This window comes from Strix aluco, chromosome 5 (assembly GCF_031877795.1).
Source record: "Strix aluco isolate bStrAlu1 chromosome 5, bStrAlu1.hap1, whole genome shotgun sequence".
Classification (NCBI taxonomy): domain Eukaryota; kingdom Metazoa; phylum Chordata; class Aves; order Strigiformes; family Strigidae; genus Strix; species Strix aluco.
Genome location: NC_133935.1, coordinates 51,628,897 through 51,644,198, shown reverse-complemented (window position 1 = coordinate 51,644,198; position 15,302 = coordinate 51,628,897). Strand labels below are relative to the sequence as shown.

At 41.5% G+C, this 15,302-nt stretch overlaps 1 protein-coding gene and 1 long non-coding RNA gene across 2 annotated transcripts in view; one reads left to right on the top strand and one right to left on the bottom strand.

Annotated features, from left to right (window-relative positions):
* MON2 (MON2 homolog, regulator of endosome-to-Golgi trafficking) overlaps positions 1 to 15,302 on the top strand; it is a 132,491-nt gene that overhangs the window by 95,228 nt on the left and 21,961 nt on the right. The gene's annotated exons all lie outside the window — the stretch shown is intronic.
* Positions 4,283 to 6,641, bottom strand: LOC141924602 (uncharacterized). The gene is made up of 2 exons (XR_012623582.1): positions 6,472 to 6,641; positions 4,283 to 6,113 (listed from the first exon to the last, which is right to left on the bottom strand). It is a non-coding gene; the product is annotated as an uncharacterized LOC141924602 (long non-coding RNA).

The window sequence follows — 15,302 nt, the reverse complement described above, 5'->3', positions numbered from 1 at the left end:
CTTTAGACACTGTTTCACACAACTCTTTCATAAGCAAACCAGGGAAACAAGGTCTCGTCAAGCAGACAGGACCCTAAAAGCAAATATTAGTTGATCGGGGTCAGAGTGTGGAGATTGGGATTCTACACGTAGCTTCTCTGAATACAATATAAGGATAAGAGAGTGTACGTACTAAATCAGTAGCAAATTGACAGACGTATTATAAGTATGCTAGAAAAGAGGATTATAACTCAACATCTCAACTGGCAAAATGGCCTTCTAAAAACCAGGATGCAGTTCATCAAGATGACTGTAAGATGCTGCTGTTAAGCAGCAGTCAGCTTCTTCCATTTAATTTTGCCAGCTTTCTTGAATAGGAGACTTGAATTTCAAAACAGTTTTGATGGTTTTCCTTAGAAAATTGTTCCAGTGTTAAACTGGCTGTCAGTGCAAACAGCTGTTATTAACATCATCAAGAATTAGATCTGAAAACATGTTTTGCAACAGTTTCTAATAATAGAAGTATAAAACAAGCCTTAACATCTTTTAAGCAATTCAAAATTAAAATCTTGTATCAACTTTTTAAACTGATACATTTCTGTGCATAATACATAATTTTATAACATTTAATCTATACAATGATAGTGTAATTGTCTTTAAAGCATCCAGTCAAAACTTTATTTAAATAAATCTTCATTTTTCAGTTAGTTTCAAACACCTGATCTCTACTCACACTGTTTTATAAGATTTCAACTAACAATGTATGTTACATCTTACAGAATTAAGGTGTATATTAAAGACAGGATGGAATTCTTGCAGTAAAAATAGTAGAGTGGTATTACCAGCAGAATAGGGGTTTTGTGTTGCATTGTAGAATGCATCAAATAGAACAACTACAGTGCATTAGTTACATTCAATTTTCTGTTTCAGAATGTAATAGTCCTTGTGTCCTATCAGTTAGACAGTAACATGCTAAGAACTGATCCTTATATTTCTTGAGGTCCTTATTTAAGCATTTATGTCTTGACTATGAAACAAATTTGGTAAAAATGGTAAGATACCTCTGTGTTTACTATGCCAACTGCAGCATTTCATTAGCAAGAGATGAGTGTTCATTGCTCAAATTTTATGTTTAGAGGAGTTCTCAGATAAACTTATTTTTAAAATCAGTATGATATGCTTTTGTCTCCATGTTAACATGTTTATTCCAACTGGTGGTCCACATGCCTATCTTAAGAACTCTTTGTCAGCATCATAATCCTCTCTTGACATGAAGCACCTTCCTTACGGGAAGGATGAGTTAAATACAGCTACTATCTTTTTCTTCAATCAAAAATACTGCAATGTCAAAACATACTCAAGGCCTCGGCCCATACTGCCTGTCAGTTTAATGTTGTTGAGGGTTTTTTGGTCTGTTTTGTTTTCAGAAGGGATTGCCAATATATAAGTAAGAAAGAAAATCCCTTCTAAGTCAGGTATGTGTTTGGCATCTTAGCAGTTTTGTTATTGAAGACCCTGATCTTCAAACTGGAATCATAACTGCTGCTCTCTGTGTACAGAATATCTGCCTTAGACTTGGCATGAGTCTCCGTGACCAGTGATATTTCCAATGTTGACAGCTTCAAGACTGCAGAGGCTGGTGAGGATGAGAGACTGTTGGAAACTTGAAACTTGACATTGCCTGGTCTGTTGTTTTTAATGTTAACTATTTCTTACTTGGAACTATTAAAGTTGCCAAGGAATTGCTTACGTTTCTGGCTTCCTTGCCAGAAGACTCACACTTCTTTCCCTCATCACATCACAGACTAATGCCTGGTCATGAGGGGAGGGACTGAGAGGCTCCTTAGAAAACTGGCACCCAAACCTGGATTACCACCAACAGAGGACCTTTAAAAAGGACGGAGAGCAGTCTGGTTTTGATCAACCTCTCTCATGAGAAAACAGGGAAGGGGACAGGAATATTATTTGCATAGTACTGCTGGCATGTACAAAGAACTGGTTTCTGGAGTACATCACAGCTATTACTTGCAGATCTACTTACTGAACATCTGTTCATGCCTCAGGGCTTGGCATTGTAGCATAATACGTTACTACCTTACCACTAAAATGAGCCCCAGAGTCTGCACATACTACTGCCCTAGAACAAATGAGGAAAGATAAACATTTGTTTTAGAAAAGACTGATTTAAATTAAATATTTTCTCTCAAAATATGAAATCAGTAATCTCTTATAGCTGTATGCACTATAATCTCTTAAAATCCTAAGCAGTTATGTGTTGCCAAAGTCTTAAAGAGAATGCACTGAACTGATGGAGTAGTGCAAAACCCTTCCTCTTTATAGAGTAAGAATCAGGAAGAAAGTTTTTCAAGAGCTAAACCACAGTCCGATAGCAGTAGCTGCTTCTTGCAGTTCAATTTCACTTCAACCATCTTAATTCAAGCAACTAGTTCAAACTTGGAAACAGATTAGGAATAAAAACAGTTTGAGGTTTTTTCCCCTTCCATACATAGGATAGATGTGAAGGTAAAAGCTACTGTATCTAAAAGCTGAAGGCAGCCAGAAACAATCAGTTCTATCCTCTTTGTTAACAAGATGTATTTCATTAATGTATCCAATACATTTAAAACAGATCAAGCTAAGAAAGAATTATTTTGAATGTCATTTTTCATATTATTCTACTTTGCATCCAAATAGAGCTCTATGCAAACTAATGAAGCATTAAATGATCAAGAGAAAATGTGCTCAACTCTTTTCTGATAAAATAAAATGTAACCATTTAGCATCTAATAAGCTATAGAATTGTTGACTATGTAAAATGTATTCCCGAGTTATAAAAGGTTGCCAGTCTTAGTGCAATGACTATATTTAATTGCAAACAAACATTTAAATAATTTCTAATGAAGTAATAATCTTTTAGGAGAGATAAATACAGATGCAAAATAAGATTTAAAACATAGCTTCCTGCTTATTTAAGTCATTATTAAGAACAAGTCACTTTTGACAGAAATCATTTCTCCTGTAGTCAAACTTATGAGAGGTGGTATGGAGTATTTGCTTTGAGAGGCACAAGTTGTATTCCTCTTCTGAGATTTAGGTAACTAAAATTTTGAGGTCTACCTCAAGATGAACTAGCCTGGCTTTCATTTGCAGTCAGGGAAGACAAATAGGCAGGCCTAGCAGGAAATCCATTCCATCCTAAGAGGTCACGTCAGTTGCTATGTGGAAGCACCGGTTCTGGCTACGGGAGCATAGGACAACTACTTTAGGCTTAGGCATCTGGTGTTTTGTGGGGTTTTTTTCAGTTTACTTTAGACATCTCAAAATAGGGAAGATGAATCTATGTGGCTCAGACAGCCACAGTAAATGCAGCTGACTTTGCTATTGCAGTGTGTTGATGGTGCTACAGTTTTTTTGATCTCCCCCAGCAGCATTTTCTTTGTGGCTTTTTGCTTGCTTTTTGGGTTTTTTTATGTCCTTTGCAAGGGCCTACTCTGAGGCTTGGCTGATTTTTTCCCCTCATCGAGATCATATTTAAGTATTTATTTGTTGTATCCTGTCTCTGCAAGGGACAACATGCTATGACTTCCTTGTAGTCACAGGATTAGTCTAAATACTTAGATGAAGACTTGAAGAGCTCAACAGTTACTGTTAATGTAGAAAATAGACCTCTTTGTCAACCTTAAATTCTCCTTGCTACTGATCTGTCTCGATTTTCCATAGGTTCCCCAATTTGGATGAGTACATGACATTATTGCCTTTATGAACTCAGTAAACTGAACATTTCCAGTCCCGATAACACTTTTGTACACTCCTTATGAGAGAATTTTTCTGGTTTTTTATATAACATGTAACTGCTGCTTTCTACCCAATTGTTTCAGGTCAGCAAGGTTACAGTCGCTTCTGATACCTGTACCTTGCTTCCTGAATGCTTATTATTGGCATTGGAATTTCTCATCTGAAGAAAACGAGAAAATATTTGCTAGTAAGCATGTCTTCTTTGAAAGTTGTTGTATATTCACATTCTCACTCAAGAAGACTTGAATTACTGAAAGTAACTAAGGGTACCAATCCTCAAAATCTTTCAGAGCTTTGCATTACAGGGTGTGGGAGAACGTAAGGGAATCAGCAAGGTGGATGACTCCAGCAGACATTAGGGTCTGGAAGCTTGCAGGTTGGTACCTGCACCCATCTGCAGCCCTGCATATTTCCTGACCTTTTAGTTCCTTTTTCATTGCTTTCCAGGATCTACTTCAGTAACTTCTTGGACTTCTAGTTTTTGGATAAATGCAAATCCAAAAAGAAGTTATCAGTGTAGATGTTCTAATTTGCCATATAATAAATTGTGATGTATGCTGATTATCTGCCATTAGTTTTTCATGGTATCTGTTAACAATTTAAAAATAAACTTCTGCCTATACATAAGACTGCAAGTATTTCAGTTAATAAATTTACCATACTTCCAACAGGAAACAGTATTCCACTGTTATCTGCCCCTTCTCTTATAAATAAATACATCCCAATGATGTGATTTAAATTTACTTTCACCCAGAAGTGATTTTCCTTATACAGAAATTACAAACTTGTTGTCCAAGAAACTTTCTAAATGTACTCACGATGTTAAGGTGGATTTCAGTCTATTGATTAATGAATATAAAAGAGACCTTAATTCAGGCAGACAAGACATTGAGATATAAAATGCTGATAGTCTTGTGTAAAAGTTTACATAGTTGAAATGGCCTTAGAACAGAAGGGAGCACAGTAAGAAAAAAAAAAAGTAAAATTTAACCCAGAATTAACTAAAAACTTAAGTATTCTAAGTATGGAGGATTTTTTCCACTATTAATACCGTTTTAATATAATCTTAAATAAATCTGAAAATTTTTATAGGAAAAAAGGCATGAAAACACCTAGCTTTTGCTCTTTTTATAAATTTGAAACTTTCCCAATTTTAGATTCTTTTTCAGAATTGGGTTTTCATGTATATGCCAACTTAACTTAGTAAGAATGGAGCATACATTTCCTTGGTGTATCCATCTCTTTGTAATATTTTGCCTCTCCTGAATTGACCTCAAATAGCAGAGCAATTAAGTCTTACTGTCCCTGTGAGAAATAGTATTTACTGAGGAAAACAGGAATTGAGATAAAGTAGTCTGAAAGAGATCAAGCGTCCCTTCTAGAACCAGAAGCAAAGGACTCTAGAGTTACTGGGTGCTTCCATTTTCTCAGCTGTAGAATGTTAACTTGTCAGTATCAAAACCATATGTACTTTATAAGCATGCAGAACCTCTTGGCACTTTTCTCCAACGTCACTGGTTTAAATGTCTTTTAAACAAGCAGTGATCTAATTGCGCCTGATGCCTAATACAGGTAGCAACTTTAAAAACAGAGAATTACACAATCATAAAGTATTTTGTCTCTTAAGGTGGCAATGTTTTAGCTGCTTTCTAGTATGACTTTCTGAACTACAAGTTTGTTGCAAGTTGTCACTAAAGGCATTGCATTTTAATCTCAACCCATGTGGTAGATGGGAGTTTCCAGTGCAAAACTAAGACTATTGTTTCTCATTTGAGGTCTGGATGCAAGCTCGGTTATTTCCATATTCTGCATCACTGATGTTAATACAGTCTTTGTAAACGGAATTACACTTTTTTTTTTTTTTAAACTCTCACAGCATAATTCCTGTGTAGTGGTAGCTGGATTTCAATAGATTTCTTCGTAAGATATGTTGGTAGTGAAGGCTAAAACAAACGATCAAAATGTGTTTGTAACTTTTGTGAATTTGTAATGAGGTTCACAGTCTATTTCTTTGAGGTCAGTTTCTGGTATGGACTAATCGTCCTCGCGTCTACTTTCATTTAGAAATAAAAAAGCTTCCAAGTTCGCTACTGATATATATAAAAAAAATAAGCTTTAGAGTGCAAACCGAATTCATTTTAAAAATTAAAGCCCACAGCCAGCGAATGCAAATGTTTGCTTTGCACTCTGAAAGCCCGTGCTTTTTCCTCTTCGCCTAGCGCTGTAAGGAGGCACGCTTGGCTCTGCCGCCTGCCCCGCGCCCAGCGGCGGGACCCCGCCTTCACCGGGACACCGTCATGCCGCACGAACGGAAGAGCTGGTGCGAGGTGCCTTTACTCCTGTGTGTAATCAAAAATGCGATATTTCAGTACCAACCCTGCAGCCCTCAGCGCCTTTCTCCGTCCCGCCCCGCCCGCCATGCCTCCGCTCAGCCTCTGCTGCCACACCGGGCGCCGCCCGCCACCCACAGCCTTGAAGATGCAAAAAGTCCGTCCCTAGTGCTGTCCTTCTCTCAGAACGCCTTTCTAGGGAAAAACCCCCAGTTTAAAGGCGTTTGATCCCCCTCGCCCCGCCTACGCTTCCCGTGGGCCCCATTCCGGCCGCGGCATTTCCCGCGGCTGTTAGGGAGCCCCGGATCGAGAGCGGGAGATTCTCCGCCTCCCGGCATCCCCCAGGACGAGCGTAACACCCTCCTACGTAGTCCGGCGGGAATCGAAGGGAGAGCCGCAGCAGAGTGGCGCAGCATCCGTCCGTGAATAGCGGCCTCCTGCCGTCCCGCGCCATCTTGACTACTAGCTGGGGGCAGCGTTCCCCCTCCCTCTTCAAGATGGCGCCGGCCGGGTGAGTGACATGTCCAGTCACGTGGGCAGCGGATAAGCCCCTCTCTCCCCCCGCCTTAAATGATCTCTATGGTTCAGCCGGACACACAGGCGGCGGCAGCGGCGGCGAGGGACGGAGCCGCGGCGGGAGCGGGGCCGCGGCGCCCGCTCGGCGCCTCCTTTGTCTGCGGCCTCAGCAAGGCGAGCGCTTTCCCCTCCCCGACCCTCCGGGCTGCGCCCCGACGCCCTCGCCTGAGGGCTCGGCTCCCTCCTCCCCGCTGGGAGAGGCGGCCGCGGCGGGGGTCCTTCCCTGGCCCCTTCCCTGGCCCCTTCCCTGGCCCCTTCCCTCCAGGCGGTGGCACGACGCGTCCTCGGGCGAGCGGGGCTGGGTCTGGAGCGCCCCGGCCCATCGCCCCCGCTTCTCCGGGGAGCGGGCGGACCGGCCTGCCGGGGCCCGCCGGGCGGGGGCGGCGGGAGGTCAGCTGCGGGCGGGCAGGGCGGGCTGCCGGCGGCGGCTGCCGCCTCTCCGCTCCGCACTCCCTCCTCCACGGGCTGCCTGCCGCCGCGGCCGGGGCTGGCGGGGCGGCCGTGCTGCAGGGAGGGGCGGCGGCGGCGCGGGCAGGTCCTGTGCCGCCGCGGTTGCTGCGAGGGTGAGCAAGGAGGGCGGCTGAAGCGGGATGGGGGGTCGGTGTCTATGTGAGGGGGTGTCTGTCTGCTGTGTCTCCCCCCCCCGCGCCCCCCGTTTCTCTCCTTTCTTCCCTCCCTCCTTCCCCTCCCCGCCCCATCTGTTACAGGCTTGCGGAACTGTGGCTGTTTGAAATTAAACGTGATCTTTACTGTACCAGCTGGGGTCTGTAATGTATCTGATAAACGAAGCTCTTCCCGTCGGTTTCAGGTCATGCAAGGAAAAGGGCAAAGCTGGGGAGGGAGCTGGGCGGGGTTTCCCTTTGCTTTTCACAGTCAGGCGAGAGGAGTCTGGTTGATGTCTGCAGCAGATAAAGGAGACAAGAAGATCATCAAAAGACCCCAGAGCCCTTTTATCTTTCTGCTGGTTTTCCCTCTAATTTCATTTATCGTTGCTGTGTTGTCTGTCTGCTTGTTTCCTCCCTTCAGAAAGGGTCGGGTGCACCAGGGCCCTGGCTGAGGTAGTAGTTTGTGCTGTTGGTCGGGTTGTGACATTGCCCGCTGTGGAGATAACTGCGCAAGCTACTGCCTTGCTAGTGCTGGTGATGATCAGCTGCAGATGAAGACAATGACAATGGGAATCCCCTTTGTTTTCCCGGGATTGCATGCTGCTGAGGTGGCAACAATTCCTTCTCCTACTTCTGCAGAATGGGTCTCTAGCCTTGGCCACTGAGATGAGTAGTGGGGTTCGACCCTGTCAGTAGGATGCTGCTTCTTTCGCAGAGCTGGATGAAAAACTGTTAGTTTCACACTGTTTGGAGGGCACCTGAATTTGAGCTGAAGAGCAAGTGTCTGCATTTCTTCTCATGCTTAGACCTTGTTATTCACGGGGCATCCTTGAAAGAGGTGAATTTTCTATGTGAAGACAGAGATTAATGATGGATTGTATTTTCTGCGTTCTGGATATTGAAAACTTGTATGTGTGATGCTAAGTGCTCTTGTTTGAATGGTAAAAAATCCTGAATATATACCTAACAAACCCAAAAATATGTAATTACCACTTTCCTTACATGGATAAGATAGTCTTTTTACAGTCTGGTTGACTAATTGTACTGCTTGGTGCTAAAATTTTTTAGGCAAACTGAGATATTTTTCCTGTACATTTTTATTTATTGTGAAAAGCAAACCCATGAATCTGCTACTGTGAATGAATTAAAATTGCTGGTATATTTATAGTGATGGCTAAGGGTATCTTTTTGATATGAATTTTAGTGTGTTGATCTCTTATGACAATGGTTTAAACTTGAAATATATTAAAACATTTACAATAAATGTGTATAATTGTCTCTTACGTTTTTAAAAATGAGAGGTAATTTTTCAGTCTTTATAAGACAACTATGAACAGGTTGTGGTTAATCTTTTGAGTTCATAGTGAAACTTAAAGCTGTAGCTAAACACTTGAAAATAAGTTGGTGCCTTAGTCCTGCTTCGAATTCATGGTTCTAATGTATTTGTAATATTGGGAAGAGTTGGGCAAACTTACAGATATTTAACTTTGGCTCTTTTTTTGAATTGTTTGAACTCATTGTGTGTTTAGAAGACATGCAAAGGTTGCTCTTGCACCTCTGCTGAATGTAAAGTGCTCTGCAGAACATAAGGAACATTGTACTTGCTGACAAGTTTGATCAGGTTATATTTCATTTCTACCCTGTGCAGTGCATTATTCTGGTAATTCAAGCTCTGTCATAAACTAAACTTTTTAAAAGCTAGTTATCTCTAATGCTCACTAATAAACTAAACTTTTTAAAAGCTAGTTATCTCTAATGCTCACTAATAAACTAACACATTAAATATTCTTACTAGTAGGGGTTTTTTTAAGTAAAATAGTGATCGTCGCTGTTGACTGTCCACAAATTCAAAACATACTGTGGCTTTTTTCTTTTTCCCCCACCTTAATTGGAAGGGGCAAAAAGGATACTATAGCTGCTTGCTTCTCACATCCTAACAAATAGCACATCTCAAACAGAGCCCCTTGAGGTTTGATCTGAAAGTTAGGTGATATTTTCACCATTACCTTTAAGCATCTATTTTAGCTGGCTAATCTCTCTTCAGTGGAGAAGGCAGTGATAGGTCCCTGATGTAAATCATGCTTTCAAGTGCCTTAGCATTATTTGATCTGAACTATCCTTTCAAGGAGCTTGTCTCTGTATGTTGATTGTAAAGGAGGTGAAGGAGCTTCAGCTAAGCTAAGTGCCTGTAGGTGGGTGGTGTGAAACTGTCCTCCCTGTTGCTTTCCCTTCTCATGCTCAGGCAACTTGGGTAGAACTAGAACTTTGCTCTCTTGGTAGCTTTTTGGATTTGAGAGAGAGAATCAATGGGAGAAAAGTATTTGTTCAAGTATACTACCATTAAGCACTCACTTGTTTATCTCCCATGTAAAATATGTCCATTAAACTTCACTTGCCACCTGAGCAATCAGTTCTTTGTGCTCTGGATAGCGACTTCAGAGTTCAGGGGAGTGTTAAGAAGCTGTACTAAAATAAGGTAGTGCTACTGAAATAATGCAGGTAAGATGACTACTGGTGAGATGTATAATGCATGAGGTGGTTTGTCCTCACGTCCACATAGCTCTCGGTTATATATTGCTTGGTAGGTTTTAGGTGCGTACATGTGAATTATTTCCTTGAGGGGTTGCATTCAAGATGCTCAGCTCTGCTTCAGGGTTATCCATACATTTCTTTAGAACACTTCTCAGTCTTGCATTCAAAGTATAGAAATTAGTCCAGACAAGTTCCATCCTTAGCATTGTCCTAGTCTCTTACTGCTTAACTGCCCAACTTACATAGCTTACTTACATGGAGAAGGCTGTGACATCATGCTTTGAGGTAAAAAGATTAATTCTTCAGTGGAATGGAGAGCCTTAGTGATGTTGTAAAAGTTGAAGCTGGTATTTCTGAAAATACTGTGAAAAACTAAAATGGAAAGAGTAGCTTCTATCTTGCAAATTCAGTGATCCTTTATTGTGATTTGATGAATTAGTTTGGAAAGAAAAATTGCATCATGCCAATTAAAAAGCTGTACTGCTGGCACGTAGTTGTCTATGGCATTGTCTTTTGCTGAAATTTTTCCCCCCTTATTCTTCAGAGGTTTTACTCAGTCAAATGTCTTGTGTGAATTTGTTATAGAAACATCAAAATAGGCACATGGCTGAGTTGATGGAATTTCTGTGCAAAGTTATTTAGTTTATAGTATCCCTATTGTGTATTGTTTGCTGTGCTGGGTGAGAAAGTACTGCAAGAAATGTTCCTCTGTAGCTTTTCTGAGCACTTCTTTTGAGTCATGGAATAATAAAAATGCATTGAGATTCACAGCATAGTCGATTAAGCTTTAGATGCTCTTATTCCCTGGTTTGATGTCTTTTTGCGCTATTGTCTTACCTATTTTGTGAAGAACAGTCACCAGCTGCTCACCCCTCCAGCTACTGTCTGTCAATGCTGCTTCTAAAGATACTGGCATGCATCAACCTAAAATCTTAGATTCAAGATAGTTGCTTCCCTGCAGGGTGCAGTTGCCCTCTCTGTCACCAAGGAGAGTGCTGTGTTCCCATGCTAGCAAAATTGATATTTGAGAACTGGGGGCTGGCTTGGTTCTTCTACTTTAATAGATCCTGGGCCATGCACATAATGAGTGAGACCTCCCACTTACACTGGGAAGCAGCTTAAGCCAGTAAGAGGAAATACCAGTTTCTAGAGAATTACGTCTATAAATGCATAAGCACTTACTTAAAATACATCAATGCATTTAACAAGTTATATGTGCGGCTTTTGATTGGATGCTTTCTTTGCTCTGTAAGAATGAGTACTAAGTTAACGTAAGGAAATGCTTACACTAGTGATTACAAATGAAAGTGGACCGCATTCTCCAGATAGTTTACTTGCATCTTCCACTGTCCTCTGCTTAAGTGTTACTTAATGAAATTATAGAAATTGGTTCTAAAACATTGCTTCTAGAGGAGGTTTTATATATATTTTCTATATATTTATGGTATATGTGTCAAGAGAGGTTCTTTTTGTAGCAGAAATAGAAGTGTCATTCAAAACAAAAGTGTGAATATTTGGAAAACTGTCTTAAATATCCAGATTCTAATTATCTAGAATGCCTTAAATATTAGTCTTTTAACATATATTTGGATCACAATTTATACAAATTATAAATTCATTTTTAAGAAAGTACTCAATGTTTTTAGCTGAGTCTTACAGCCTCTCAGCTGCGTTAATGTACAGGCTTTGTGAATTTCTGTTGAAAAAGAACATGTGTCCTGCCACTGAAGGTGGTAAAGGTGGGGAAGGACTGGTGAAATAGGGGATTTGATGGAATCGCTGAAGTGAAAGGCTTGCATTTAATGGGAAAGGACTGGAGTGTGCCCTCAGACATGGAAACTGCTCCATCACAGTGAAAGCTGCTGTGTTTGGTCTGGGAAGCAAGTCTGAAGACTGGAAGTGAACTTCTGCTTCTTCTCCCCAGCCAAGATGTTATCTGCAGAAGGGGCTCTCTTATCCGGCCTTTGCTTATTTCTGCTGTCTTTCCATTTTCTTTGTACCTAAATTTCTCACTCTTGCCCTATTGTGTACTCTGCTTGCCTCTGCAACCCAGGCAAAATTGCCTGTATCTTCACAGTTAATAGTGTTTGAAGTTTGCCTGCCTGTTCTAGGCTTCTGGTGAAGTTTGTGATGGCAGCAACAAAGAACTGTCTTGGTGCATCAGATTAACTACATCCAGAACTTAGTAATGCCAATGTGTCAGTACAGAAATGGAAAAAATTCCTGTCTTGCATCTTCTTTCATAAATTATGAAAGTCTCTTGTTCTAGGCCAGCTAAGAAAATAGCATCTATGATGTCCTGGTCCCTGATTACCTTATTCCTTCTTTCCACCCTCTCCACAGTAATGTTTGAAGCCAAGAACTGTCTTCAGCCCCTTGAAAGAAGGTTGAAGTTTTAAAATAAAATTATGTTGTTCTGACTTCCTTGAAAATAGGTTTAAACATCTCATTATTAAAGTAGTGTGATATTTCCCAATTTCCCCTTTCACCTGAAGAGAACTCAAGAGTCTGGCTCATCCCATTCTGAAGGGTGCTTTTTCTGCCCTCTATTTCATTCTTTGCAAGAAGTGAGGATTTTGCTTTGCATGTGTCTTAAGCCTTGTCCCACAAAAATAAAATGAAGGAATTGGTATGAAAATGCTGGCATTGAATGAGGCAAGGTCATACTTATCCCCCTTCTGTGTGGAGATTTGTGTGTGTTGGAAGGGAAGAGGAGATAGTTTTGCTGTTGGTTAACTTTTAAAGTACCACATTAGGAGGGACTGTTCAAGTGATAGCCCAGTGACCTAGTGTTACCTGTGGCACATGTTTCTGGAAGGATGTGTTACTTTGATGCCAAGACTTGATCAGAAAGGCAAGAGCATTCTTCGTATGCCATCTGCAAAGAAGAATAGGTGTGGAGGCAAAGAAAAAAGGATGGTGACAGACTTCCAGCTGCTTTGAATTCTACTTTTTTCATCTGTTATCTGGTTTATCTGGTAAAAATCAGTGTAGTTTATGGTGGTGTGGTTTTTGCTGAGGCCTTGTATTTCAGGCTGAAACTTTGTTTTCAATCTAAAATGGATCTTGTTCATTCCCAGAGTTTCTATACCATGCTCTTAAAGGGGAAGTTGGTTCAGTTGAGGAGCTTCCAGAAGATTAAAGCTAAAAAATAGTACATTTTAATTATTGTTAAAAGCTTTGGTTATGATAGTGAATTACATTTCAGTATTTGAACGATGAAGTGGTGCCTTTTTTCTTAAGCAGGTGTAAGTGGAAGCTATATCACTCTTGTCCAGTCAAATGATACTTGAGCTGAATTGTGTTTCTGTAAAGTACCATGGGATTCATCAGGTAGTGGTGATGTGTGCAGCTGTTACAGACATGTTCATCTCTTGTGTAGTGGTATGCCTAACAGAAATAACACAGGGGCCAAAAGTGAACTCAAAACCTGAGACATTTCTTTGAGAGCCTCTGTAGTGTTTCCACTCCTGGTATTAGAGCGTGGGACCTTCAGAACCTTCTGAAAAATGTATTGCTATGTCAGTTACATATGTAATGGATACTAATTCAGGTAAGAAAGCTGCCACCTGGATCCATTCTTTCATTCCCCCCACTTTGATAGGACAGATCCCACTATTGTGCATTTCCTTGAATGATTTTTAGATGTGTTGTAGCTGAACTCTTGAGTTATGTCAGGAGGAGGATCAAGGCCAAGGAGGCAGATGTTTAATGGTGCGTTTTCTTCTTCTCTCTATTCCTAAATTGAACACGTCTTAGAAACTGAGGGAGATGTAGGGCCAAAGTACAGTCCTCTGTGAAACGCTGTGTCTGTGCAGTAGATGCACAGGGTAATGGTGCAGTCTGACTCTTGTCCGTGAAGCCCTGGGCTGCTTCCTCTTGTGGTTTAAACCCAGCTGGCAACTAAGCACTAACAGCTGCTCACTCACTCCCCCTCCGGTGGGATGGGGAGAGAATCAGAACAGTAGAAGTGAGAAAACTTGTGGGTTGAGATAAGGACAGTTTAATAGGTAAAGCAAAAGCCACACATGCAAGCAAATCAAGGAATTCATTCACCACTTCCCATCGGCAGGCAGGTGTTCAGCCATCTCCAGGAAAGCAGGGCTCCATCATATGTAACAGTTACTTGGGAGGTCAAACACCATCACTCTGAACAAACCCCCTTCCTTCTTCTTCCCCCACCTTCATACGCTGAGCATGACATCATATGGTCTGGGATATCCCTTTGGTCAGTTGGGGTCAGCTGTTCCGGCTGTGTCCCCTCCCAACTCCTTGTGCACCCCCAGCCTGCTCGCTGGTGGGGTGGGGTGGGGTGAGAAGCAGAAAAGGCCTTGACTCTGTGTAAGCACTGCTCAGCAATAACAAAAACATCTCTGTATTATCAACACAGTTTTCAGCATGAATCCAAACCGTAGCCCCACACTAGCTACTATGAAGAAAATTAACTCTATCCCACCCAAAATCAGCACACTTCCAGATTAACAGGTCACCTCCGTACTGCAAGTCAGCAGCTATGTTTTACAGTATGAAGCTTATTCCTAAATTTCTTGGCAGTGCAGGCTGCTGTAGGGAGGAGACTGTTCATCTATTGCATACCTAAGGGCTACACCAGCATGCATAATTTATATAAGGGCCTTATATAAATTTCAGACCTTCAGCAGTTTCTGCAAAGTCAATTCACTGCTGTATTGCATCTAGTTCTTGCTGCTTGCATCTAGCTAGGACTGCTTCAAGGCCATCTGTGTTACACAGGCTGGAACAAGGATGACTACAATGATCTGATTGGAGTTTGGATCTTAGATTTTCTGTCTGGAAAGCTGCCTTGCACCTCCTTACAGGTCTAGGTCAAACTACAACTTACCACTCATCGACGAGAGGTTTTGGCTTAGGTGAACAAGGGGGAAGTTGCCAGCAGATCCAGGACAGCTGCATGAGTAGGCCTGTTTTCAGGACTGTGGGTGAAGAGCTGTCACTTTCCCAACTGCATCAGTACATCTCTTGTCAAGAGGGCAACTACTCTCTATGGAGCCTTGCTGCATCCAATTCTGGTCAGCTGGTGGGCAATTACTTTAGAATGGGTAAATCTGATGTCTGAATCCATGTTACTAGGTGGTTTGTATCCTGGTGATGCAAAAACTTACTATGTGATGTCTTTTCTAGAGTTCTCAGGCTAAGCAGGAAATAAATCACTTCCTCACCTTCACTTACCTACCCATCTTACCTCATTAGGAGCCAGTGTCTATATATGCAGTGGGCTATACTGAATATGTGATATCTGTGCTTCCTGAAGTCTTCTTTCCCAAGGTAATAATCCTAAGTGTTATTAGGATATACAGATGCATCGTCACTGTCTGTATCTATCTTGTGCTGCTTTGTGTCATGTAACCCTATCTGATTTACACAGTGATTTTAGAAGGATGCTGAGATTTGGAAGACTAGAGATCTAGTGTGGCAGTGCAATGGTAATTCTTTGAGCTAGGATCAT